We start from the raw sequence: 25,741 nt of genomic DNA, 5'->3' as shown, positions 1-25,741 counted from the left end.
TCTGGGAAGATGGAGTAGACGTGCTTTCTGTATTCATCCCACTAAGCATAATTGAAAACACTGGACATTATATATAAAACAATCATAGACTCTGAAAGATGACTAGAGGAAGGCAGACCAGCTAGAGACCGTGCGACCCAAGGAATGACGTGATAGTGAATTCCCTGGGTGTTCATAGTACCATAAATATGAATGGATGTTGGGTGGGAGGGGGAAGAAGCCCCAACAAAAGCATGTTTTACCTAGTTTTGACCAGAAAAGGGACAGCCTAGCAAGACAGAAAACTTTAACAAAATAACTGCTCACTCCAGACAAACCCACAGAAATTTTTAGCTATTGTTTCTTCAAGTACTTTTTTCAGCTTTGCTCTTCTTCTCCTCTTCTTCTTGAAATGTGATGACATGATTCTTAGCAATTTTTTTCATAGCCCCCCAGATTTCTGAGCCTTTGTTCTTTTTTGGTCTATATTATATCTGTTATTATAGATATAATAATTGGATATAAAAATTGGATAATTTCTAATGTTCTATCTTTCATTTCACTGATTCCTTCCTCTGATCTCTCCATTCATCCACTGAGTTTTTTATTTTGGTTATCATATTTTCCAGAAGACAAAAGAAGAGGAAAAATTTCTGAATTCATCTTACAAAGTTAGTATTACCCTGACACCAAAACCAAAAAAGACATTACCAAAAGAAATAAAAATACAGACCTACATCCCTCATGAATATAGATGCAAAATATCCTTAGCAAAGTATTAAAAAATGGAATTCAGCAATTCCCTGACTTACAATGGTTCAGCTTATGACTTTTTTATTTTATGATGGTGAAAAAGTCATATGAAACCATGAGTTTTCAGACTTTTAGCAAGAGTGATTCCTTGACCAAAGACCAGGTTGCATTTTTCACTTACGACACTTTCAATATACAATGGGTTTATCAGGATGTAACCCCATCCTAAGTCAGGGAGCCTCTGTACAAAGAATTGTGCAACATGACCAAATGGGGTTTACTCCAGGAATGGAAAACTGCTCCAGTATTTGAAAATCAATTAATGTAGTACTTCATATTTACAGGCTAAAGAAGAAAAATCAAGTAATCCTATTGCTCAATGTAGTGAAGCATTTGACAAAATCCAACATCTATTTGTGATAAAACCTCTCAGAAAACTAGAAATAGAGGCTGCTATGGTCTGAATGTCCCCTAAAATTAATGTGCTGAAACTAAATCCCCATTGTAGTGGTGTTAAGAGTGGCACCTTCTGGGAAGTGATTAAGTCATCAGGGCTCTGCCCTAATAAATAACGTCTTATAAAAGGGGTGGCGGGAACTAGCTTAGGCCCTTTTTTGCCCTCTGCCTTCTGCCATGTAAGGACGCAGCATTTGCCCCTTCTGCCATGTGAGAATGCAGCAAGAAGGCTCTCACCAAATACCAAATACTGGGACCTTGATCTTGAGCTTCCCAGATTCCCAAACCATGGGAAGTAAATGTCTATTGTTTATAAATTACTAAGTCCAGGTATTTTGTTATAGCAGTACAAATAGACTAGGACAGAGAAAAAGGTATTTAACTTGATAAATATCATCTATACAAATCTACAGCTAGCATCATACTTCATAGCAAAATAGTGAATGATTTTCCCCTAACATCGGGAACAGGACAAGGTTGCTCACTTATATTCCACATAGTGCTGGAAATTCTAACCTGTGTAATAAGGAAATAAATAAAAGACCTAGAGATCAGAAAAGATAAACTAAATTGTCCAAATCTGCAGATGACTTGATTATCTAAAAAAATGCCAAGGAACCTACCAAAAGCTTCTAGAATCAATGAGTTCAGCAATGTCATAAAACTAAAGATAAACACACAAAAATTCATTTTATTTTTGTATATTATCAATGAACACATGGATACTCAAATTAAAAATATAATAAAATCCCTGAAAATAAACACACACTTAGGTGTAAATCCACCAAAACGTGTAGAAATTTTATGCTGACAACTACAAAACACTGAAGAATTAAAACAAATATATCTAAATAAATGGAGACATACTATGTTCATGGATAAGAACATTCAGCATAGTAGAGATATCAATTTTCCCTAAATTATTATACAAATTTAATGCAACTTTCATTAAAATTTCATCAAAAATGTGTGTATATATAGAGAAGTTGGTTCTAAAATAAATATGGAAAAGCAAAGAAACTAGATTAACTGAAACATTTTTTACAAGAGCAAATGAGAGAAATCTCTACCCAATTTCAAGACTTACAGCCACAGTAGCCAAGATTATGTGACATTGTCAGAAGGATGGACATGGCAATCAATGGAACAATGTAAGAAATCCAGTATGGAAAATACTATAGAGAACCACAGAAAGGTGCCCAAATGATTCTGGAGAAATGAGTTTCTCAAATGATTTGGAGAATTGCAAAGGCAACTGGTGAGAGGATAGACTTTCCAAAAAATGATGTAAGAGCAATCAAATATCCATAGGCAAAAGCATGAACTTCAATCTAAGTCTCACACCTTACAGAAAAATTAACTGAAAATAAATTGCACACTCAAATATAAAATGTAAAACTATAAAACTTAGACAGAATAGAAGGAATCTTTGTGATCTACGGCTAAACTTAACACCAAACATGATTCGTAAGAACTGATAACATGCACTTCATCAAAATTAAAAATATTTTATCTGCAAAAGCCCTGATTAAGAGGATTAAGAGCAGATACAGGATGGGAGACATATTTGCAAATGTGATAAAAGACACATATCAGAATATAGGTATATCTCAGAAATACTGTGGGTTCATTTTTCAGGTACCATAATAAAGCAAATATTAAATTAAAGCAAGTCACATGAATTTTTTCATTTCCCAAGGCATATAAAATTTATGTTTACACCCTACTGTAGTCTATTGTGTGCAATAGCATTATGTCTAAAAACAATGTACATACCTTAATTTTAAAAATACTTTATTGCGGCCAGGCATGGTGGCTCACACCTGTAATCCCAGCACTTTGGGAAGCTGAGGTGAGTGGACCACTTGAGGTCAAAAGTTCGAGACCAGCCTGGCCAACACGGCGAAACCTCGTCTCTACTAAAAATATAAAAATTAGCTGGGCATGGTGGTGCACACCTATAATCCCAGCTACTCAGGAGGCTGAGGCAGGACAATCGCTTGAACCCAGGAGGCAGAGGTTGCAGTGAGCCGAGATTGCACCACTGCACACTCCAGCCTGGGCAACAGAGAGAGACTCCATCTCAAAAAAACAACAAAGAAAAAAGTAAAAATAGTTTATTGCTAAAAAAAAAAACAAAACAAAATGCTAACAATCATCTGAGCCTTCAGTGAGTCATCATCTTTTTAGTGGTGGGGTCTTGCCTGGATGTTGGTGGCTGCTGATCAATCAGACTGATAGTTGCTGAAGGCTGAGGTGGCTGTGGCAATTTCTGAAAATAAGACAACACTAAAGTTTGCCACATCAATGGACTCTTCCTTTCACGAAAGTTTTCTCTGTAGCGTGTGATGCTGTTTGATAGCCTTTCACCACGGTATAACTTCTTTCAAAATTGGAGTCAGTCCTCTCAAACCCTGCTGCTGCTTTAGCAACTAAGCTTATGTAATATTCTAAACCCTTTGTTGTCATCTCAACAATGTTCACAGCATCTTCACTACTAGTAGACTGCATCTCAAGTAACCACTTTTCTGCTTCTCATCCATAAGAAGCAACTCCTTATCCATTCAAGTTTGATCATGAGATTGCAGCAATTCAGTCACATCTTCAGGCTCCACTTCTAATTCTAGTTCTCTTGCTGTTTTCACCACATCTGCAGTGACTTCCTTCAATAAAGGATGGAACCCCTTAAAGGCATCCATGAGGGTTGGAATCAACTTCTTCCAAACTCTGTTGATGTTGTGACCTCCTCCCATGAGTCACGAATGTTCTTAATGACATCGAGAACGGTGAATGCCTCTCAGAAGGTTTTCAATTTACTTTGCCCAGATCCATCAGAGGAATCACCATCTGTGGCAGCTATAGCCTTACAAAATGTATTTATTTATTTTATTTTATTATTATTATTTTTTTTTTTTTTGAGATGGAGTCTCGCTCTGTCGCCCAGGCTAGAGTGCAGTGGCACTATCTCGGCTCACTGCAAGCTCCGCCTCCCAGGTTCATGCCATTCTCCTGCCTCAGCCTCCCGAGTAATTTTTTTGTATTTTTAGTAGAGATGGGGTTTCACCGTGTTAGCCAGGCTGGTCTCGATCTCCTGACCTTGTGATCCTCCCACCTCTGCCTCCCAAAGTGCTGGGATTACAGGCGTGAGCCACCATGCTCAGCCACAAAATGTATTTCTTAAGTAGTAACACTTGAAAGTCAAAATTACTCCTTGACCCATGGCTTGCAGAATGGATGCAGTGTTAATGGGCATGAAAACAGCATTCATCTCCTTGCACATCTCTATCAGAGCTCTTGGGTGACCGGGTGCATTGTTCATGAGCAGTAATATTTTGAGAGGAACCTTTTTCTGGGCAGCAGGTCTCAAGAGAAGGCTTAAAAGATTCAGTAAACCATGCTATAAAGATGTGCTGTTATCTAGGCTTTGTTGTTCCAGTATAGAGCACAGGCCGAGTAGATTTAGCATCATTCTTAAGGATCCTAGAGTTTTGGAATGGTAAATGAGCACTGGCTTCAACTTACAGTCATCAGCTGCATTAGGCCCTAACAAAAGAGTCAGCCTGTCCTTTAAAGCTTTGAAGCCAGGCATTGACTTCTTTTCTCTAGCTATGGATGTCCTAGATGGCATGGTCTTTCAATAGAAGGCTATTTTGTCTACATTGAAAATCTGTTCCTTAGTGTAGCTACCTTCATCTATTCTCTTACATATTCTGGAGAACAAGGTACAGCATCTACATCAGCACTTGCTGTTTTACCTTGCACTTTTATGTTATGGAGACTTCTTTACTTAAATCCCATGAACCAACCTCTACTAGCTTCAAATTCTCCTGTATCTTCCTCATCTATTTCAGCCTCATAGAAGTGAAGCACATTAGGGCCTTACTCTGGAGTGGACTTTGGCTTAAAGCAATGTTGTGGTTAGTTGCACCTTCTATCCAGACCACTCAAACTTTCTTCATATCAGCAACAAGGCTGTTTCACTTTCTTATCCTTTGTGTGTTCACTGGAGTAACATTTTTCATTTACTTCAAGAACTTCCTTTCCATTCATAACCTGGCTGTTTGGCATAAGAGGCCCAGTTTTCGGCCTGTCTGGGATTTCAACATGCCTTCCTCACTAAGCTTAATCATTTCTAGTTTTTCATTTAAAGTGGGAGACGTGGCCAGGCGCAGTGGCTAACGCAGCACTTTGGGAGGCTGAGGCAGGTGGATCACTTGAAGCCAAGAGTTGGAGACCAGCTTGGCCAACATAGCGAAACCCCGCCTCTACTAAAAATACAAAAAATTAGCTAGGCATGGTGGCATGCATCTGTAATCCCAGCTACTCGGGAGGCTGAGGCACAAGAATAGCTTGAACCCAGGAGGCAGATGTTGCAGTGAACTGAGATCACACCACTGCACTCCAGCCTGGGGAACAGAGTGAGACTCTGTCTCAAAAATAAAAATAAAAAATAAATAAAATGAGAGATATGCAACCCTTCCTTTCACCTGAACATGTAGAGGCCACTGAAGGGTTATTAATTGGCCCAATTTCAATATTGTTGTGTCTCAAGGCATACGGAGGCCCCAAGAGAAGCAGACAGATGGAATGGTCGGCTGTGGAGCAGTCAGAACACATAGAACATCTTATATGGGCACAGTTCATGGCACCACAAAATAATTACAATAGTAACAAAGATCGCTGACCACAGATAACCATAACAGATATAATAATAATGAAAATGTTTGAAATATCATGAGAAGTACTAAAATGTGACACAGAGACATGAAGTAAGCAATGCTATTGGAAAAATGGCACTGAAAGACTTTCTTGATGCAGGGTTGCCACAAACCTTAAATTTGTTAAAAAAAAAAAAAATTCTGTAAAGTGCAATAAAATGAGTGATGCCTATATTGGAAGGCTATCAAGCTCACCATGACAGATACAAGTTTTCCACAATTCTAACTTTTGCCTGAAAATTCAATTTTATCATTTGCAACAAACACAGGCAGTTAATTCCTTTGGAGTAACAGGCTCAGTTAGTTCAATTTTCAGACATTTTATGCCAAAAATACAAGTCTGAATAACCATGGTTTGTCTGTCAGTTGTTCTTTAAAGTAAAAACAGTGTTCCATTAAAAGAGGAGCTAGTTTAACTCCTAACCCAAAAAAAGCACAAGTGCTTTTCCTCAAACAATCATTGTAGTTCCATCTGCCAAAGTACATTATGCAAACTTTCAATTCCATCTCACAGAATATTAAAAACACATGTACTCACAGGTCAAAATTTAATAAAATTTATCATTCCTACGACTTCATCAAGAACATTCTTAAATGGTGTTGGCTTTTTGTATGCAAGTGGGTGGCAGTGAAGAGTATGATGACTGTCAGTAGAGTTTGGTGCCATGGTCTTGATTTGTGTCAAAGCACCTGCCATTGCTTTTACACCATCAGTGCAAATGTCCACACAGTGAAAAAGGAAAGAATGGCTCCATATCATTATGAAAACCGTTTTGACCTTATGAGCCCCCTGAAAGGTTTCCAGGGAGCCCGAGACTCCACAAATCACAGGAGATTTTACAGGCTTACTGTGGTTGCTATGGCATAAAAAAAGAGGTGAAAAAAGAGGGTTTGAGCCCCAGCTCTGCTTTCACTGGCACTGCAATACGCCTAGTGCCCCCAGCCCTGAGCCAACCAGGAGTAAGAACCACCATGATTGCTCATCAGCTATTACTGCCCTCAGTGGGTCACATTTTTATCCTCTGTTCAGCAGGAAGTTATAAGCTCCCTTCCGGCTTCATAGTCCAATCTGGTTCTTTGCCTAATGTAGACCACAAATAAGAGCATTTGGACCTTGCCTGTGGGTTCCTTTGGTGGTACCTGCCTGTCTGTAGGGACATGTTCACTTAAATAAGATCTATCCCTGCATCAAGGACACCAAGCAGACGGGCCCAGCCCAGGACCTCAGCCTCAGCTGCCCAAGAGGTAGAGGGCTCTGCCTCCCCATCGTGTGTGCTCACTGAACTGACCTCCACCCCACTGCCCCCACACACTCACTTTTGGAAATGACAGAAGGAAGACCAGGGTCAAAGTCTCCTCAGTAAGTCCTGCAAAGCACAGGACCTCGCCTCAACTATGCTCTGTTCTTCAGGTGGGAAAGTTTCTTAGGACCTTACCACAGAACTCTGGACAACAGAGGCACTCCACAGGCTCCAGGGCATCTCTATCAGCTCAGGAGAACCTGTGTCCTGAAGATGCGGTGGCATCCAGAGCAAGAGAAATAGAAATGGTGGGTGCTAGGTGGGGGCATGTCCAAGAGAAAGAGGCCCCTGTGGATATCCAACTGAGCCAGGGAAGGGGGAAGTCATGTGGGGCTGGATCCCTGTTCCAGGAGCCGGGGAGAAGAGCCAGTCCCAGCATGGGTCACAGACCACTATGGGAATCTACGGATCACATCTCATTCCAGTGCCCTCATATAAAAGCAAGCTACTACACCTTCTCTCAATATCAGCCTCCACACTAATCATATGAATAATACATGGCTTATCTTTGAAAAAGACTATTAAACCAAAACTTTCAGTTTCCTAAGTGGACCTAGAGAAGTATGGCTACCTCAAGTTTATCAATTTTTTAGTAAGCAACATAACCTACTTCATTATTATTTGTTTAATTAATTAGATAATTAATGAAGTATCCTGTGAAAGGGCCATATATGCAAAGCAATCCTCAAATACCAAAGGAGCCAAGAAACCAAAGAAGGAGGCAGAGAAATCCAGTTTGTTGGTATTGGGTGATTTACTGGAGAATGTACAGACAGAATCATGGTCTTGGGCAGGTGCAAACAGGTAGATCTCTGCACAAACCCCCAGACATAGAGTTTATATCTCGGAACGAAAGTATAGTGCTCTGGAAGATATGTGTAGGATGCTACAGTCATCACAGCCTATGATCTCGGCAACAACAAGGGGTGTTTGGAAGAAAACTTACAATGAATTGGTCTTCCTACATAAAGAGTAACAACATCAACTAAACACTGTGGAGGTATTATCGGCTCAGGGTTAGTCAGAAGTTACATGGCGGATTTACATTTAAAATAAAGTCACTCTTGGGTCTTGTCTTGACTCAAGTCAAGATAATTCAGTGAAAGACATTACTGAGAAACATGGTTCCATTACAAAATCTCATTATCTTCAAAATTCCATAAAAACTCAAACCAGCAGTCTAGCACCCTAAGTATTATAGTGATTATTAACTGGGTTATACCACAGATAACTGTAAATTGGACTCTCTGTGTCACCATTTTGGATTGTTTCTTTTTTGCTTAAGGATAATTATAAATAGAGCTCAGAACTCTATAGAAGAGCACCCAACTAAGTAAAACTCATAGAGAGACATGCTCACTGGACCTCTCCTCTCTCAATGCTGTAAGTTTCCAAGGCTGGTTTGGGTACCTTATAGTAGAAACACATGGCCTTGGAGGATGAACTTAGTGTGCTAAATAAATCATTTACCTTCCGAAAGTACTTCAGGATGAAATAATAATGTCTTCTCTACCCAGAGAGCTTCACTCTTGAATGTGTTTGCACATCAGTCATCTCATGTTGCTTCCACAAGGGCCCCAGGAGAAGCTCAGGCCAGGTATTCACTTCTGCCTGTCTTCAAAGCAGAAAAAGATTCAAAGCAAGAAGGCCCAGGCACTTCTTGTAGGATACTACAGAGAGAGAGGGATGAGTCTGGGAGTTGTCCACATCACTGCAACTTAAATACAAAACTCTTCTCTTCATCAAAAATGTTTATCTTTATATCTCATTTTATTCAAAAAAACTGAAGTGTCTTATTTTTTCTTCTTGTAAGAAATCAGAAAAGGTTTGATTTTCCAGTGTTAATACAGTTAAAAACAAAAAAGATGAACTGCCATACCACACCTTTGTGACGTCTGCTTAGAAAACTGCCACAAATGTACAGCTTCATTTCCAAACAGTGGAGAGGCGGAGGGAAGTAGAAAATGGGTCAAATAATTCCCAAAGAAAGAGTCTAATCAGAAATTTTCTTCTTTCAAATTATCTATTATTAAATACATATTTCAACAGAAATAAATTAACACAGAATTGGGCTCCTTGAAGAGGGTGACACCATAATAAAAACTGCTGTCAGACAGCTGGTAATGAGAAGACCTATTTTATACAGTGCATGTCATTTGGTGAAACCGTTTACCCTTGATCACCTGAAGGCAGATAATGCACACACCCAGCCTCCAGCTCAGGGGGAAGAGAAAAAGGAATGCCAACTGTCTAGTCGTGACTGTTACCCATTTTGCTCAGTTGAGCATCACAGAAAGACACGGGCTTAGGCAAAAACTAGCTGGCTTCAGAGAGACAGGAAAGCGTCTAGAGACAGTCCAGAAATATGGGCCTCACAATCCGGGAAAAGCTATCCCTCTGCTCCCCAAGAGTAAGATATGCGACTGAACATGTTCTGAGCAGCAAAGACCCATTAAGACTCCACAATGAAGAGAGGGCTAAACTGTACACACAGGTGAGATTACAGGTGTGTCTCCACCCACACCCATGCCTATTGTATTATGTTAAGCCTCAAGATACCCTGGGTAGGGAGAGACACATGCATAAGAAAGCAAAAATATGAAGTAGCTGGAAGACTAGAAAAGAACTTTGGCTATAGTTACTGGCATATGAAACTACCAGACGCAAATAGATCAGAAGCTACTAGAATTGGGGAGAAACTGCATTGCCAAAGAAACATGAGCCTAAAACAGTCAGTGACTGTCAAAACAACCCCAGGCCTCCAAACTTCCACAAGCAGAAAGCAGGCTGTGGGATCTTGCAGCCCCTAACCCCTAAGAAAGATGTTCTCCCTATTTTAGTCCATTTTCTGTTGCTTATAACAGAATACCAAAAACTCAGTAATTTATAAGGAAAAGGAATTTACTTCTTACAGTTATAGAAGCTGAGAAGTCTAAGGTCAAGGAGGAGAATCTAGTGAGGATCTTCTTGCTGGTGGGGACTCTGCAGAGTCCTGAGGTGGTGCAGGGCATCACACAATAAGGGGCTGAGTGTGCTAGCTCAGGTCTCTCTTCCTCTTTTTATAAAGTCACCAATTCCACTCCCCTGATAACACATTAATCCATTAATCCATTAACCCATGAATAGATTAATCCACTCATAAGGGAACAGCCCTCAAGATCCAACCACATCTTAAGATTAAACTTCAACATGAGTTTTGGAGGGGACAAATATTCAAACCATAGCACTCCCAAGGCCTAGCCAGATGGAGGGACAGAGAAAGGAGGCCTGGAGGACAACAGACCAGTTTCTCCTGCCCCCACTCCCAGAATAGAAGGTGAAAGAATCAGACACGCCACACTTACCATGATGAATGAAGACAAAAACAAGATTGTGTCAAAATCCCTCTCCCCACTGACATAAGTGATGACTGTTTCTTTACCAATCACAGCTTTAACCTCACTCCAGTCTAACCTCCTTGTAGATAAGATTTACAGACACTCATCAAAAAATTGTCCCCACTTACTGATACCATCCCACTTTCTTGAACCCTCCCCCAAATCACCTAACCAAAGCCCAAATCCTGTAACAGGTTCTTTCTAACGCCCTCTTACCACAACACCCCATGGTTCCCAGGTGAGTGTCTAGTGGCCTTTGCTTAGAAAACATTGATAGATGCCTTCATAATACTTGCCCATGGGATGTTGCTCTAACTGTGGACCAAGAACTGATGTTTATCTTCCATTCTCCCCTTCCAAAATGGAAGTTTTAAAAATTGCAATTGGCTTGGTTTGGCTCCACTATTGTACAGTGTGAACAGCAGACAACCTGTGTGTCAGTTCAGTCATCAAACGACAAGAGCGACAACTGGATTTGATAAAGACCACACAATGCTAGAAATCCATCCTTTGTGCAAGACACAGTAACTGGGGCAACTCTGGATTGTGTCCCTGGAGAGATGAGTGCATGACAGTCGTGAAAGAAGGGTGTGCCAAGGCGAAGGACTGAGGCAGATAACTAACTGTTCATAAAGAACTGTGCTCCCCTTTCCCAGGATAGCATTGAAACTGGGAAGCAACTGTCAACCAGAAACAACACACTGCGATTTCATGCCTGCATCTAGATAGAACCCCGTAACTGGATCTTGCCAGTGGAAAGTATGAAGAGATACAGATCATGGTCCTCGTCACTTTTGGGCCAACATGGCTGAGAAGCATGTGTGCCTTCTCCATGTGTGCTCTCTCATCTGCCAGCTGGACTGACAGGAAGCTGGGCCTAGAGGATAAGGATGCCACCTCCGTAGCAGATGGCATGACCACCCACTGTGAGGAGCTGGGCCGAATCACCACACAGAGGAAACCTGATCACTGATGAGGTACATCCACAGTGAAATGTTACATGAGCAAGAAGTAAATTTTACCATGTAAGGCCCTGAAATTTGTGGGATTGAAAGTTAACCAAAATATCCAAAAATTGGGGGTAAGAGATACAGAGTAAAAGCATGAATCAGATACTGAGAAACCGCCCCTCAATTTGCACTGGAACCACAAAGGGCTAACCCCTCAAGGTAAAGAATAAGTCCTCAGAAGCAAGTCAGCCCTCCCAAGCACTGAGCCTTTGTTCTACTCATCCGGTTGTCCTTAAGACTACACTGGATTAAGTTTGCTCCTTTAAGAACCTTAGCAGTACCTGATGAAAACCTCTCTAAAAACAATAATCATCCCAAATTATTTCAAATTATTCCTCAAAATATTCTGCAAATACAAATGTCTAGTAGCCTAAAAGAATTAGTGACCCACTGAGGAAGAAAGAGTAGAAATCACAGAAAACAAAAACATATCTACAAAGACAAGAAGTTGGAATTACCCAACATAGACTATTTTAACAACTACACTTGTATAATAACAAAAACCCAAACAACCCAATTAAAAATCTGGCAAATGACCTGAATAGACATTTCTCTCAATAACACATACTACTGGGCAATAAGCACAAGAAAAAATGGTCAACATTACTAATCATTAGAGAAAAGCAAATCAAAACTACAAAGAGATATCACCTCATACCCATTAGAATAGCTATTATCAAAATAATAATAAGTGTTGGTTAGGATGTGGAGAAGCTGGAACCCTTGTGCATTGCTGGTAGAAATGTAAAATGCTGGAGCTGCTATGAAAACAATACAGTCATTCCTCAAAAAGTTAAGAAAAGTATTAGCATATGATCTAGTAATTCCATTTCTAGGTATAGGCACAAATTAAGTAAAAGCAAGGGACTCAAATATTTGTATACCCAAGTTCATGGCAGCATTATTCACTATAGCCAAAAGGTAGATGCAACCCAAGTGTCCATCAAAGAATGAATAAACAAAATGTGATATATATATATACATATATATATATACACACACACACAATGGAATATTATTCAGTCTTAAAAAGGGAAGAAATTCCAACACATGCTACAACATGGATGAACCCTGAAGACAGTACGCTACATTAAATAAGCCAGTCACAAAAGGAAAAATATTTATGACTTCACTTATATGAAGTATCTATAGTAGTCAAATTCATAGAAACAGAAAGTAGAATGGTAGCTGCCAGGGGTTTGGGAAAGGGAGTTATTGTTTAATGTGTAAAGAGTTTCAGTTTTGCAAGATGAAAAGAGTATTGGAGATGGATGGTTGCACAACAACATGAATGTACTTAATGTCACAGAATTGTACACATAAAATGTACTCTTTAAAATGGCAAATTTTATGTTATGTATGTTTAACTAAAATTTTAAAACTATAGTTGCTATAGTTAAAAACAGAAACAATAAATTAGAAGCTACAAAAAGTAACAGTTTCAATTTTTTTTAATCTAAAACTGAAAAGTTATAAAGTCATGAATGGGTTTTAAAGCAGATTGAGTGCTGCTGAAGAAAGAATTGGTGAACTGGAAACTAGGTCAAAATAAAATAAAATATTCAAAGTAAAGTGGAGTGGCCAAAATCCAGAAATATAAGAGAGAGCATGAGAATATATGGTGAGAAATCTAACACAAATTTAATCAGAGTCCCAGAAAGAAAGAAAAGAGATGATGCAGAAGCAATAGCTGAAGAAAATGGCAGTGAATTTTCCAGACTTATGAAAGACATCATGTCATAGATACAAGAAGCCAACATACCTCAGGCAGGGATGCATGGAACTTAGTGAAACCATAGAAACCTAAGGATAATTGGAAAATCCTTTATGGCAATAGATTACCTCCAGAGGATAGCAGTTACATTTACTTCAGAGCAGGAACAAGAAAAGCCAGATGCTGTGGAAATATATCTCCAATGTGCTGAAAAAAAATAATGCCAACATTAAATTCAATATACGGAAACAAAATCTTTTAAGAATAACATGAGAGTGTGATATCAGTGAAAATAGCAAAGTAAGAACTTCCAAAAATCCCTTCTTTCCCAAAAGCAATTTTTAAATGCCAAAAATTGGCCAAATCAACTTTTTTTTAGAAATCTAGAAATTTAACCAAAGGCTTGCCACAATCTGGAGAACATTTCTTAAAGAAAAATGGTTAAATATCCTAAGAACATAAATTTTGTAATATTTTAACCTGCCCTATTCCCATCCCCCCACCCCCAACCCTACCCCAGCTCTATAGTAGTCTTGAAAACCAACCACCTACAATCAGAGTGAAAACCAACAGCCTGGCAGCAACAGAAGAGGACAAAACAGAGTTAGAGCTCCTTCAAAGTCTTATTATTTGTTATGGCTAACAGGTTCCACTTGCAAGGTTACATTTATTTGACCTGACACGGAGCTCACTGAAAAGTATTTTCCTTAGAGGTATCTGTCAAAACAAAGACAATTGTTTAATTTTGTGACTACCTGAGACAGTGGACAACATGTGGAACAAATAATATATTAACTCAAAAGCTTAAAAGGAAAATCTGGGGAATGAGATGCCCACAGGGTATTAAAAACTGTATATTTCTGGAAATCTAGAAGGCCATGGTGCATACATAGAGCTATGCACCTACTCAAGGTTGTGTGAATGCCCAGAAAAGAAACTGGAGTGCCCTGAGATAGCCCTAAGCTCTCACACTGAGCTGACATTGAGACTCTGCACAATCAGAAAATGAAGGCTAAGGCACTTATAAACTGGTAGGTTACATACATGGGGTCTCTTGGGAAAGTCTATGAGACTTACTGATTCCAGGCATTTAAGGAAACGTCTGTCCAATTATTAGCTGACCACTAAGCTATTCAAGTACAGAGTCAGTGAAGATACATGACAAAGAATACAGACTTTACAGAGTTAGTTCAGGAAAGTCACTACATAAACAAATGAACAGAAACTACTATAACAAGCAGCAGCAACAACAACAACAACAACAAAAATGGAAGAAAGGAGAATCAGATTTCCAGAGTTGCCACATTATATTATTTAAAACATAAAGTTTTCAAAAAAGTACTATGACACATACAAAGAAAGAGGAAAATATGGCCCATACACAGGGAAAGAAAAAGCAATCAATAGAAACTGTTCCCAAGGAAGCCCCAGTGTTGGACTTTACATAACCTATTTTAAACATATTTGAATAACTAAAGGAAGCCATGTCTAAAGGATTAAAGAATGGCAGTGTTGTTTCACCAAGCAGATATCAATAAAGAAACAAATTATAAAAATAAACCAAATAAAAATTCTGGAGTTAAAAAATATGATAATTGAAATAGCAAATTCATTAGAGTGGTTCAACATCATATTTGAACAGGCAGGAGAATCAGTAAGCTTGATGATAGATCAACTGAGATTAACCAATCTAAGGAACAGAAAGTAAAGAAGTTAAAAAAAAAATGAACTGAAACTCAGAGCCCTGTGGGAAACCACCAAGAATACCAACAGATGGCCAACCATGGTGGCTTACACCTGTAATCCCAACATTTTGGGAGGCTGAGGTGGAAGGATGGCTTAAGGTTGGGAGTTCAAGACCAGCCTGGGCAACATAGTGAGAACTCATCTCTACAAAAATGGAATGAATGAATAAATGAATGAATGAGAGAAAGAAAGAAAAAGGGAAGGGAAGGGAAGGGGGAAAGAAAGAAAAAGAAAGAAAGAACAAACAGATGCATAATGAAACTCTCAGAAGGAGAGAAAATAAAGGGGTACAAAGAATATATGAAAGGATTATAATTGAAAACCTCCCAGATCTGATGGAAAAAATTATACATTCAATAACCTCAATAAGCTTCAAGGATAAACTCAAAGACATCCACACCTAAATATATTATAATCAAACTATCAAAAGACAAAGAATTGCAAAAGCAGCAAGAGAGTAACTCATTAAAAAGGGATTCTCAAATCACTTGAACCCGGAAGGCATAGGTTGCAGTGAGCTGAGATCGCGCTATTACACACCAGTCTGGAGACAGAGCAAGACCCCATCTAAAAAAAAAAAAAATTCTCAATAAGAACAATAGTGGATTTCTCACCAGAAACCACAGAAACTAGAAGGCTGTAGGATAACATATGCAAAATCATGAAAGAAAAAGACTGTCAAACAAGAATTCTATATCCAGAAAAATTATTCTGCAAAAACAAAGGAGAAATTAAGACACTCTCAAATAAAAGCTGAGAGAATATGTCACTAGAAAACCTACCTAACAAGAAACAGTAAAAGGAGTCCTTCAGGCTTAAATTAAAGGACACTAGATAGTACAGAAAATCCAGGTGAATGAATAAACAGCACCAGTAAAGATATAACTATAATGGTAAATATAAAAGACAGTATAAATGTAACTTCTGTTTGTAACCCTTTCCTCCTACTCGATTTAAAAGATAACTACATACCATCGATGAACAGAAATAGTATTATTTCCTCTTTTCCAAAATGGATGCCTTTTATTTCTTTCTCTTACCTGACTGCTCTGGCTAGGACTTCCAGTATTATGATGAATAAGGGTGGTGAAAATGGACATCCTTGTTTTGTTCCAATTCTTAGAGGGAATGCTTTAGGCGTTTCCTCATTCAGAATGATGTTGGCTGTGGGTCTTTCAAAAACGGTTTGAATTATTTTGAGGTATGTTCCTTCTATGCCTGGTTTATTGAGGATTTTTTCATGAAAAGATGAATTTTATTAAATGCTTTTTCTGCATCTATTGAGATAATCATATGGCTTTTGTTTTTAATTCTGTTTATGTGGTAAATCACATTTAATGATTTACATATGTTGAACCATCCTTGCATCCCTGGAACAAAATCCACTTAATTGTGGTGTATTATCTTTTTGATACGTTGTTGGATTTCGATTGCTAGTATTTTGTTGGGGATTTCTGCATGTATTTTCATCAATGATATTGGTCTCTAGAGTTTTCTTTTTCATTGTATCCTTGCCTGGCTTTGGTTTTGGGGTAATACTAGCTTCACAGAATGAGTTAGGGAGAAGGCCCTCCTCCTCAATTTTTTGGAATAGTTTCAGTAGGATTAGTACCGGTTCTTCTTTACACATCTGGTAGAATTCAGCTGTGATTCCATTTGGTCCTGGGCTTTGTTTTATTGGGAGAATTTTTGTTACTGATTCAATCTCGCTACTTGTTATTGGTCTGTTCAGGATTTCTACTAATTTCTTCCTGGTTCAATCTTGGAAGGTCGTATGTTTGGATATGATCTTGTACCTAGAAAGCCCTAAAGACTCTTATAAATGATTCCTGGATTTGATAAATGAATTCAGTAGAGTTTCGGGATACAAAATTAACTAACAAAAATCAGTAGCACTTCTTTTTTTTTAAAGGTGGGATCTCACTCTGTGACATAGGCCGGGGTGCAATGGTGTGATCAAGGCTCACTGTAGCCTCAAACTCCTGAGCTCAAGTGATTCTCCCACCTCAGCCCCCCAAGGAGCTAGGACTACAGGCATGTACCACCATGCCTGTCTAATTTTTTATTTTTTTTTTTTTGTAGATATGGGGTCTCATCATGTTACCCAGGGCAGTCTTGAACTCCTGGCCTCAAGTGATCCTCCTGCCTTGGCCTCCCAAAATGCTGGAATTATAGGCATGAACCACTGTACCCCAGCAGTAGTATTTCTAAACACCAATAACAATCAAGCTGAAAACCAAATAAAGAACTCAATTTCATTTGTGATAGCTACAAAAAAATAATAAAATACCTAGGAATACATTTAACCATGAAGGTGAAAGATTTCTACAAGGACAACTGCAAAATGCTGATGAAAGAAACTGTAGATGACACAACCATATGAAAAACATCCTATGCTCATGAATTGGAAAAATCAGTATCATAAAATGAACATACTGCCCAAAGCAATCCACAGATTCAATGCAATTCCTATCAGAACACTAATGTCATTTTTCATAGAGTTAGGGAAAACAATCATACAATTCATATGGAACCAAAAAGAGCCCAAATAACCAAATCAAAAAGAACAAGGCTAGAGGCATCACATTACCTGACTTCAAATTATACTACAAGGCTACAGTAACCAAAACAGAATGGTACTGGTATTAAAAGAGACACATAGATCAATGGGGACAGAATAGAAAATCAGAAATAAAGCCACACACCAACAGAAAACTGATCTTTGAAAAGTTAACAAAACACTGGGGAAAAACACTCTATTCAATAAATGATGCTAGGAAAACTGGATAGCCATATGCAGAAGAAAACTAGACCCTTATCTCTCACCATATACAAAAATTAACTCAAGATGGATTAAAAACTTAAATGTAATACCTAAAACTATAAAAATTCCAGAAAACCTAGGAAAGATGTAGGGACCAGCCCCACAGGGTTGGTGGGTTTTCCTCCCTGCGCACAGAGATGAGAGATGGCAGAAATAAAGACACAAGACAAAGAGATAACAGAAAAAACAGCTGGGCCCGGGGGACCACTACCACCAAGACGTGGACACCAGTAGTGGCCCCGAATGCCAGGCTGCGCTGTTATTTATTGGATACAAGACAAGGGGGCAGGGTAAGGAGTGTGAGCCATCTCCAATGATAGGTAAGGTCACGTGGGTCACGTGTTCACTGGACAGGGGGCCCTTCCCTGTTTGGCAGCCAAGGCGGAGAGAGAGAGAGAGAGGAGACAGCTTACGCCATTATTTCTGCATATCAGAGACTTTTAGTACTTTCACTAATTTTGCTACTGTTGTCAGAAGGCAGAGCCAGGTGTACAGGATGGAACATGAAAGCGGACCAGGAGTGTGACAGCTGAAGCACAGTATCACAGGGAGACGGTTAGGCCTCCAGATAACTGTGGGCAGGCCTGACTGATGTCAGGCCCTCCACAAGAGGTCGTGTAGTAGAGTCTTTTCTAAACTCCCCCAGGGAAAGGGAGACTCCCTTTCCCGGTCTGCTAAGTAGCGGGTGCTTTTCCTTGGCACTGATGCTACCACTAAACCACAGTCCACTTGGCAACAGACACTGCCGTTACCGCTAGACCAAGGAGCCCTCTAATGGCCCTGTCCAGGTGTGACAGAGGGCTCACACTCTTGTCTTCTGGTCACTTCTCACCATGTCCCTTCAGCTCCTATCTCTGTATGGCCCGGTTTTTTCTAGGTTATGATTGTAGAGCGGGGATTATTATAATATTTGAATAAAGAGTAATTACTACAAACTAATGATTAGTGATACTTACATATAATCATATCTATGATCTATATCTAGTATAACTCTTGTTATTTTATATATTTTATTATACTGGAACAGCTCGTGCCCTCAGTCTCTTGCCTCAGCACCTGGGTGGCTTGCCGCCCACAGAAAAACTCTTCTGGACATTGGCCTAGGCAAATAATTCATGACTAAGACCTCAAAAGCAAATGCAGGCCAGGCACAGTGGCTCACACCTGTAATCCCAACACTCTGGAAGGCTGAAGGCAGGCAGATTGCTTGAGCCCAGGAGCTCAGGACCAGCCTAAGCAATATGGTGAAACCCCATCTCTACAAAAAAAAAAAAAAAAAAACTTAGGTATATTGGCACATACCTGTAGTCCCAACTACTTGAGAGGCTGAGACAGGAGGATCGCTTGAGCCTGGGAGGCAGAGGCTGCAGTGAACCGAGATCAACAATAACAAAAATAGACAAATGGGACTTAATAATAACTTAAAAGTGTCTACACAGCAAAAATAATCATCAACAGAGTGAAGAGACAACCTGCAGAATGGGAGAAATATCTGCAAACTATACATCCAACAAAAGACTAATATCCAGGATCTACAAGAAACTCAAACAACTCAACAAGAAAAAAAAATAACCCCATTAAAAGTGAGCAAACATGAACAGGCATTTTTCAAAAGATATACAAATGGCCAAAAAACATTTGAAAAAGTGCTCAACATCACTAATCACCAGAGAAATGCAAATTAAAACAACAATGAGATATCATCTTACAACACTCAGAATGGCTATTATTAAAAAGTCAAAAAATGACAGATGTTGGCAAGTATGCAGAGAAAAGGAACACAAATGTAAATTAGTACAATCTCTATGGAAAACAGTGTGGAGATTTCTCAAAGAACTAAAAATAGAAATAGAACTACCATTTGATCTGGCAATCCCACTACTGGCTATCTACCCAAAGGAAAAGAAATCACTGTATCAAAAAGATGCTTGTACTCGTATGTTATTACAGCACTATTCATGATAGAAAGATATGGAACCAACCTAAGTATCCATCAACAGCTGACTGGATAAAGAAAATGTAGTATACATATACCAAAAAATACTACTAAGCCACATAAAAAAATGAAATCATGTCCTTTGCAGCAACATGGATAGAAATGCAGGCCATTATCTTAAGTGAAATAATTCAGAAAGTCAAATACCATATATTCTCACTTACGAGAGAATATAGGAGCTAAGTAATATATACACATGGACACACAGAATGTAATAATAGACACCAGATATTTGGAAAGGTGGGAGGGTGAGAGGGGGTGGGGAATGAGAAATTACCTAATGGTTAAAATGTACACTATTCGGGTGATGCTTATACTAAAAGCCTAGACTTCACCAGCATGCAATATATGCATGTAATAAAACTGTACTTGTTCCCTCTAAATCTATTTTTAAATTGAAAAATAAAAATTATTAAAAACAAAACTGTAACAAGTACAGATAACTGTAAAAGCCAGTAATTACAAATCTGTGTTGAAGTGCACAGAATGTACAAGATATATATATATATATTTTTTTTTGAGATGGAGTTTTCCTTTGTCTCCCAGGCTGTAGAGCAATGGTGCAATCTCAGCTCACTGCAACCTCTGCCTCCTGGGTTCAAGCAATTCTCCTGTCTCAGCCTCCCTAGTAGCTGCAATTACAGGCATGCGCCACCACGCCCGGCTAATTTTTGTTATTTTTTAGTAAAGACGGGGTTTCACCATGTTGGCCAGGCTGGTCTCGAACTCCTGACCTCAAGTGATCTGTCCGCGTCGGCCTCCCAAAGTGTTGGGCTTACAGGCGTGAGCCACCATGCCCAGCAAGATGTACTTTGTATGACAATAACAGCACAAAGGAAGAAGGAGGGAATGGAGATATACAGAAGCAAAGTTTCTGTATACTAGTGAAATTAGACTGGTACTAATCCAAACTAAACTGTTATAAATTGCCAGTAGTAAGACCCCAAGTAACCCCTAAGAAAATAAAAAATAGTAAAATAAATGATAAGGGAAATAAAACAGTACACTAGAAAATATCTATTTAACACAAAGTCAGTAATGGAGTAATAGAAAATTCAAAAAGACATTGCATAGAGAAAAGAAGAAGCAAAATGGCTGGCATAAATTTCACCTTGTCAAAATTGCATTAAATGTAAATGGATTAAACATTCCAATATAAGCACAGAAATTGTCTAAATGGATTTTTTAATGATTCAATTATATGTAGTATACAAGAAAGACACTTAAATACAATGAACAAATAGGTTAAAAGCATGGAAAAATATATACAATGCAAACAGTAACCAAAGGAGAGCTTGAATGGCTATATTAACATCAGAAAAAAACGGTCTTTAATACAAAAATTGTTATTACAGACAAAGAATATTTTATAACTATAAAAAGGTCAATTCATCAAGAAGCTCTAACAATTATATACATATATATACATATATATATGTGTGTGTGTATACATATAAAATAAAGCCCCAGAATGCATGAAACAAAAAATTAAGAGAAAAAAGGGAGAATCAGACAGTTCAACAGTAACAGTTGGAAACTTCAAAAGTCCGTTTTCAATACAGGATGGAATGCAAGACAGAAAATCAGAAAGAAAACAAAAGATGTAAACAATACTAATAAACTAATTAGACCTAGCAGACATTTATAGAATTCTCCATTCAAAAAGCAGAAAACACATTATTCTCAAATACACATGGAACATTCTCTAGAATAGACCAGGTGTTAGCCAAGAAAATAAGTCCCAAAATTTTAAAGGATTGAAATAATATAAAATATGTTCCCCAACCACAAGGGAAAAAAATGGAAATCAGTAACAGATAAAAATTTAAGAAATTCAAAAGTGTGTGGAAATTTAACAATACACTGCTAAATAACCAAAGAGTCAAGGGAGAAACCACAAGTGAAATTAGAAAATACTTTGAGATCATTAAAAATGAGGCCAGGCACAGTGGCTCACGCCTGTAATCCCAGCACTTTGGGAGGCCATAGCGGGAGGACTGCTTGAGCCCAGGAGTTCGAGACCAGTCTGAGCAACATGACAAGACGCTGTGTCTCACAAAAAATTAAAAAATTAGCCAGGTGTAGGGGAATGCACCTATAGTCCCACCTACTCAGGAGGATGAGGTGGGAAGATCGTTTGAGCTCAGGAGACTCAAAGTTGAGGCTGCAGTGAGTTGTGATGGCACCAATGCACTTTAGCCTGGGTGTCAGACCAAGGCCCTGTCTCAAAAAAAAAAAAAAAAGGAAAGTAAAAGAAAGCACAACATATCAAAACTTATGAAAGGCAGTGAAAGCAGTTCTTACAAAATTATAGCTGTAAACACCTATGTTAAAAGAGAAATATCTCAAATCAATAACCTAACGTTCTACCTTAAGAAATTAGAAAAAGAGCCAACTAAACCTTTGCAAGCAGAAGAAAGAAAAAAACAAATATTCGAGCAAAAATGAAACAGAAAATAGAAAAACAACAATGAAACCAAAGTTTTTTTTTAAAAAAAAGACCAATGAAACTGACAAACTTTTATCTAGAATGACCAAGAAAAAAAGAGGGAAGACTCAATTTACTAAAATCAGAAAGAAAACTACCAACCTTACAGAAATAAAAGGACTATAAAGAAATATTATGAACAACTGATGGCCAATAAATTAGATAACCTAGGTGAAATTCACAAATTCCTAGAAAGACAGAAACTATCAAAACTTAAAAAATAGTACATTTAAAAAAACCTAAAACAAGTAAAGATATTCAGTATTTTAAAAATTTCCCACAAGGAAAAATTAGAAACAGATGGCTTCACTATTAAATTCTATCAAACATTTAAAGAATGAACACCAATCCTTCACAAGGAGAAACGGACACTTGCCAACTCATTCTATAAGGCCAGTATTACCCTAATACCAAAACCAGACAAAGAGATCACAAGAAAACTATAGATTAACATGTCTTAAGAATACAAACTTAAAAATCCTTAACAAGGCTGGGTGTGGCGGCTCATGTCTGTAATCCCAGCATTTTGGGATGCCAGGGCAGGCAGAGCACTTGAGGTCAGGAGTTCAAGACCAGCCTGGCCAACATGGTAAGACCCTGTCTCAACTAAAAATTCAAAAATTAGCCATGCATGGTGGCACGCACCTGTCATCCCAGCTACTCAGGAGGCTGAGGCAGGAGAGTCGCTTGACTCCAGGAGGCAGAGGCTGCAGTGAGCTGAGATCGCACCTCTGCACTCCAGCCTGGGTGACAAAGTGAGACTCCATCTCAAAAAATCCTCAACAAAACACTTGCAAAACCGAATCCACCAATATATAAAAAGGATTACACGCCATGACAAGTGGGACTTATCTAGGGAATTCAAAGTTGGCTCAACATACAAAACTGAATCAATGTAATACATGACATTAATATAATAAAGGACAAAAATAACAGTATAGATGCAGGAAAAGCATCTGACAACATTCAACACGCTTTCATGATAATAACACTCAACAAAATAGGGATAGAAGGGAAATTCCTCAACCTAATTAAGGGCATCTATAAAAATTCACAGCTACCTATACTTACTGGTGAGAGGCTAAAAGCTTTCCCCCTAAGATAAGGAACAAACAATGATGTCCACCCTTGCCACAACAATTAAACATTGTGTTAAAGCTTATAACCAGGGCAATTACATGAGAAAAATTTTAAAAAGGCATGCAGATTAGAAGCAAAGAATTAAAAGTATCTATATCTGCAGATGATATAATCTTGCATATAAAAAATCCTCAGGAATCCACTAAAAAACTATTATAGCTACTAAATCCTATGCTCATGGATTGGAAAACTTAATATTGTTAACCTGACAATACTCCCCGAATTATCTACAGATTCAATTAATCCCCATCAAAATTCTACCTGCCTTTTTTTTTTTTCCAGAAAGTGACAAACCAAACCTAAAAATCATATGAAAATGCAAGGGACCAGGAATAACCAAAATAAATAAAAAGACCAAAGTTGAAGGACTCACACTTTCCAATCTTAAAACTTACTACAAAGCTACAATAATCAAGACTGTGTGCTGCTGGCATAGAGAGAGACATATAGGTCCATGGAATAGAGTTGAGAGTTCAGAAATAAACCCATATTTTATGGTCAACTGAGTTTTGACAAAAGTGCTAAGGCCATTCAATAGGTAGTCTTTTGAACAAATGGTACTAGGACTAGACAGCCACAGGCAGAAGAACGAAGTTAAACTCCTCCTTCATACCATAGACAAAAATTAACTCAAAACGCACCAAAGACCTAAATTTCAGAGCTAAAACTATAAAACCCTTAGAATAAAATGGAGGTGTAAATCTTTGTGACCTAGGATTAAGCAATGTCTTCAATATGACAAAGCACAAGCAACAAAAGAAAAAAATAGATAAATGCAGTATTACCAAAATAAAAATCATTTGTGCATCAAAGGATACTATCAAGAAAATGAGGCTGGGCATGGTAGTTCACACCTGTAATCCCAGCACTTTGGGAGGCCGAGGCAGGTGGATCACGAGGTCAGGAGAGCGAGACCATCCTGGCTAACACGGTGAAACCCTGTCTCTACTAAAAATACAAAAAATTAGCCCGGCGCAGTGGCGGGCGCCTGTAGTCCCAGCTACTCGGGAGGCTGAGGCAGGAGAATGGCATGAACCTGGGAGGCAGAGCTTGCAGTGAGCCGAGGTTGTGCCACTGCACTCTAGCCTAGGCGACACAGCAAAACTCTGTCTCAAGAAAGAAAGAAAAGAAAATGAAAAGACTACTCACAGTTGGAGAGAAAATATTTGCAAATAATATACCTGATAAGGGACTAACATACAGAATATATAAAGAACACTTACAACTCAGCGATAAAAAGACAATCCAGTTTTTAAATGGGCAAAGGATTTATTTATTTTTGTTTTTGTTTTCAGCTATTTTTTTTTAATTTATTATACTTTAAGTTCTGGAATACATGTGCAGAACATGCAGGTTTGTTACACAGGTATACACATGCCACGGTGGTTTGCTGCACCCATCAACCCGTCATCTACATTAGGTAGTTCTTCTAATGCTATCCCTCCCCTAGGCCCCCACCACCAACAGGCCCTGGTGTATGATGTTCCCCTCCCTGTGTCCATGTGTTCTCATTGTTCAACTCCCACTTATGAGTGAGAACATGCGGTGTTTGGTTTTCTGTTCTTGTGTTAGTTTGCTGAGAATGATGGTTTCCAGCTTCATCCATGTCCCTGCAAAGGATATGAACTCATCCTTTTTTATGGCTGCATAGTATTCCATGGTGTATATGTGCCACATTTTCTTTATCCAGTCTATCACTGATGGGCATTTGGGTGGGTTCCAAGTCTTTGCTATCGTGAACAATGCTGTGATAAACATATGCATGCATGTGTATTTACAGTAGAATGATTTATAATCCTTTGGGTATATACCCAGTAATGGGATTGCTGGGTCAAATGGTATTTCTGGTTCTAGATCCTTGAGAAATCGCCACACTGTCTTCCACAATGGTTGAACTAATTTATACTCCCACCAAAAGTGTAAAAGCTTTCCTATTTCTCCACATCCTCTCCAGCATCTGTTGTTTCCTGACTTTTTAAGGATTGCCATTCAAACTGGTGTGAGATGGTATCTCATTGTGGTTTTCATTTGCATTTCTCTAATGACCAGTTATGATGAGCATTTTTTCATGTGTCTGTTGGCTGCATAAATGTCTTCTTCTGTTCATATGCCTTGCCCACTTTTTGATGGGTTTTTTTTTCTTGTAAATTTGTTTAAGTACTTTGTAGGCTCTGGATATTAGACCTTTGTCAGATGGATAGATTGTAAAGACATTCTCCCATTCTGTAGGTTGCCTGTT

General features: G+C 38.6%; 1 protein-coding gene across 46 annotated transcripts in view; it reads right to left on the bottom strand.

Moving 5' to 3' along the window:
- PCBP3 (poly(rC) binding protein 3) overlaps positions 1–25,741 on the bottom strand; it is a 310,671-nt gene that overhangs the window by 272,829 nt on the left and 12,101 nt on the right. For 21 of the 46 annotated variants that reach the window (XM_055105323.2, XM_034948106.4, XM_055105311.1 and 18 more), the window contains exon 2: positions 13,437–13,515. The exons of 17 other annotated variants lie outside the window; for them this stretch is intronic. The gene's annotated coding sequence lies outside the window, so the exon portion shown is untranslated. Of the gene's footprint in view, positions 1–13,356; positions 13,516–25,741 lie in introns of all 46 variants that reach the window. 8 more of the 46 variants (XM_055105312.1, XM_055105310.1, XM_057300956.2 and 5 more) reach the window with 1 other exon arrangement.

This window comes from Pan paniscus, chromosome 22 (genome assembly GCF_029289425.2).
Source record: "Pan paniscus chromosome 22, NHGRI_mPanPan1-v2.0_pri, whole genome shotgun sequence".
Lineage (NCBI taxonomy): Eukaryota > Metazoa > Chordata > Mammalia > Primates > Hominidae > Pan > Pan paniscus.
Note: the sequence above shows the minus strand (reverse complement) of the source record. Positions and strands in the feature narration are given on the sequence as shown.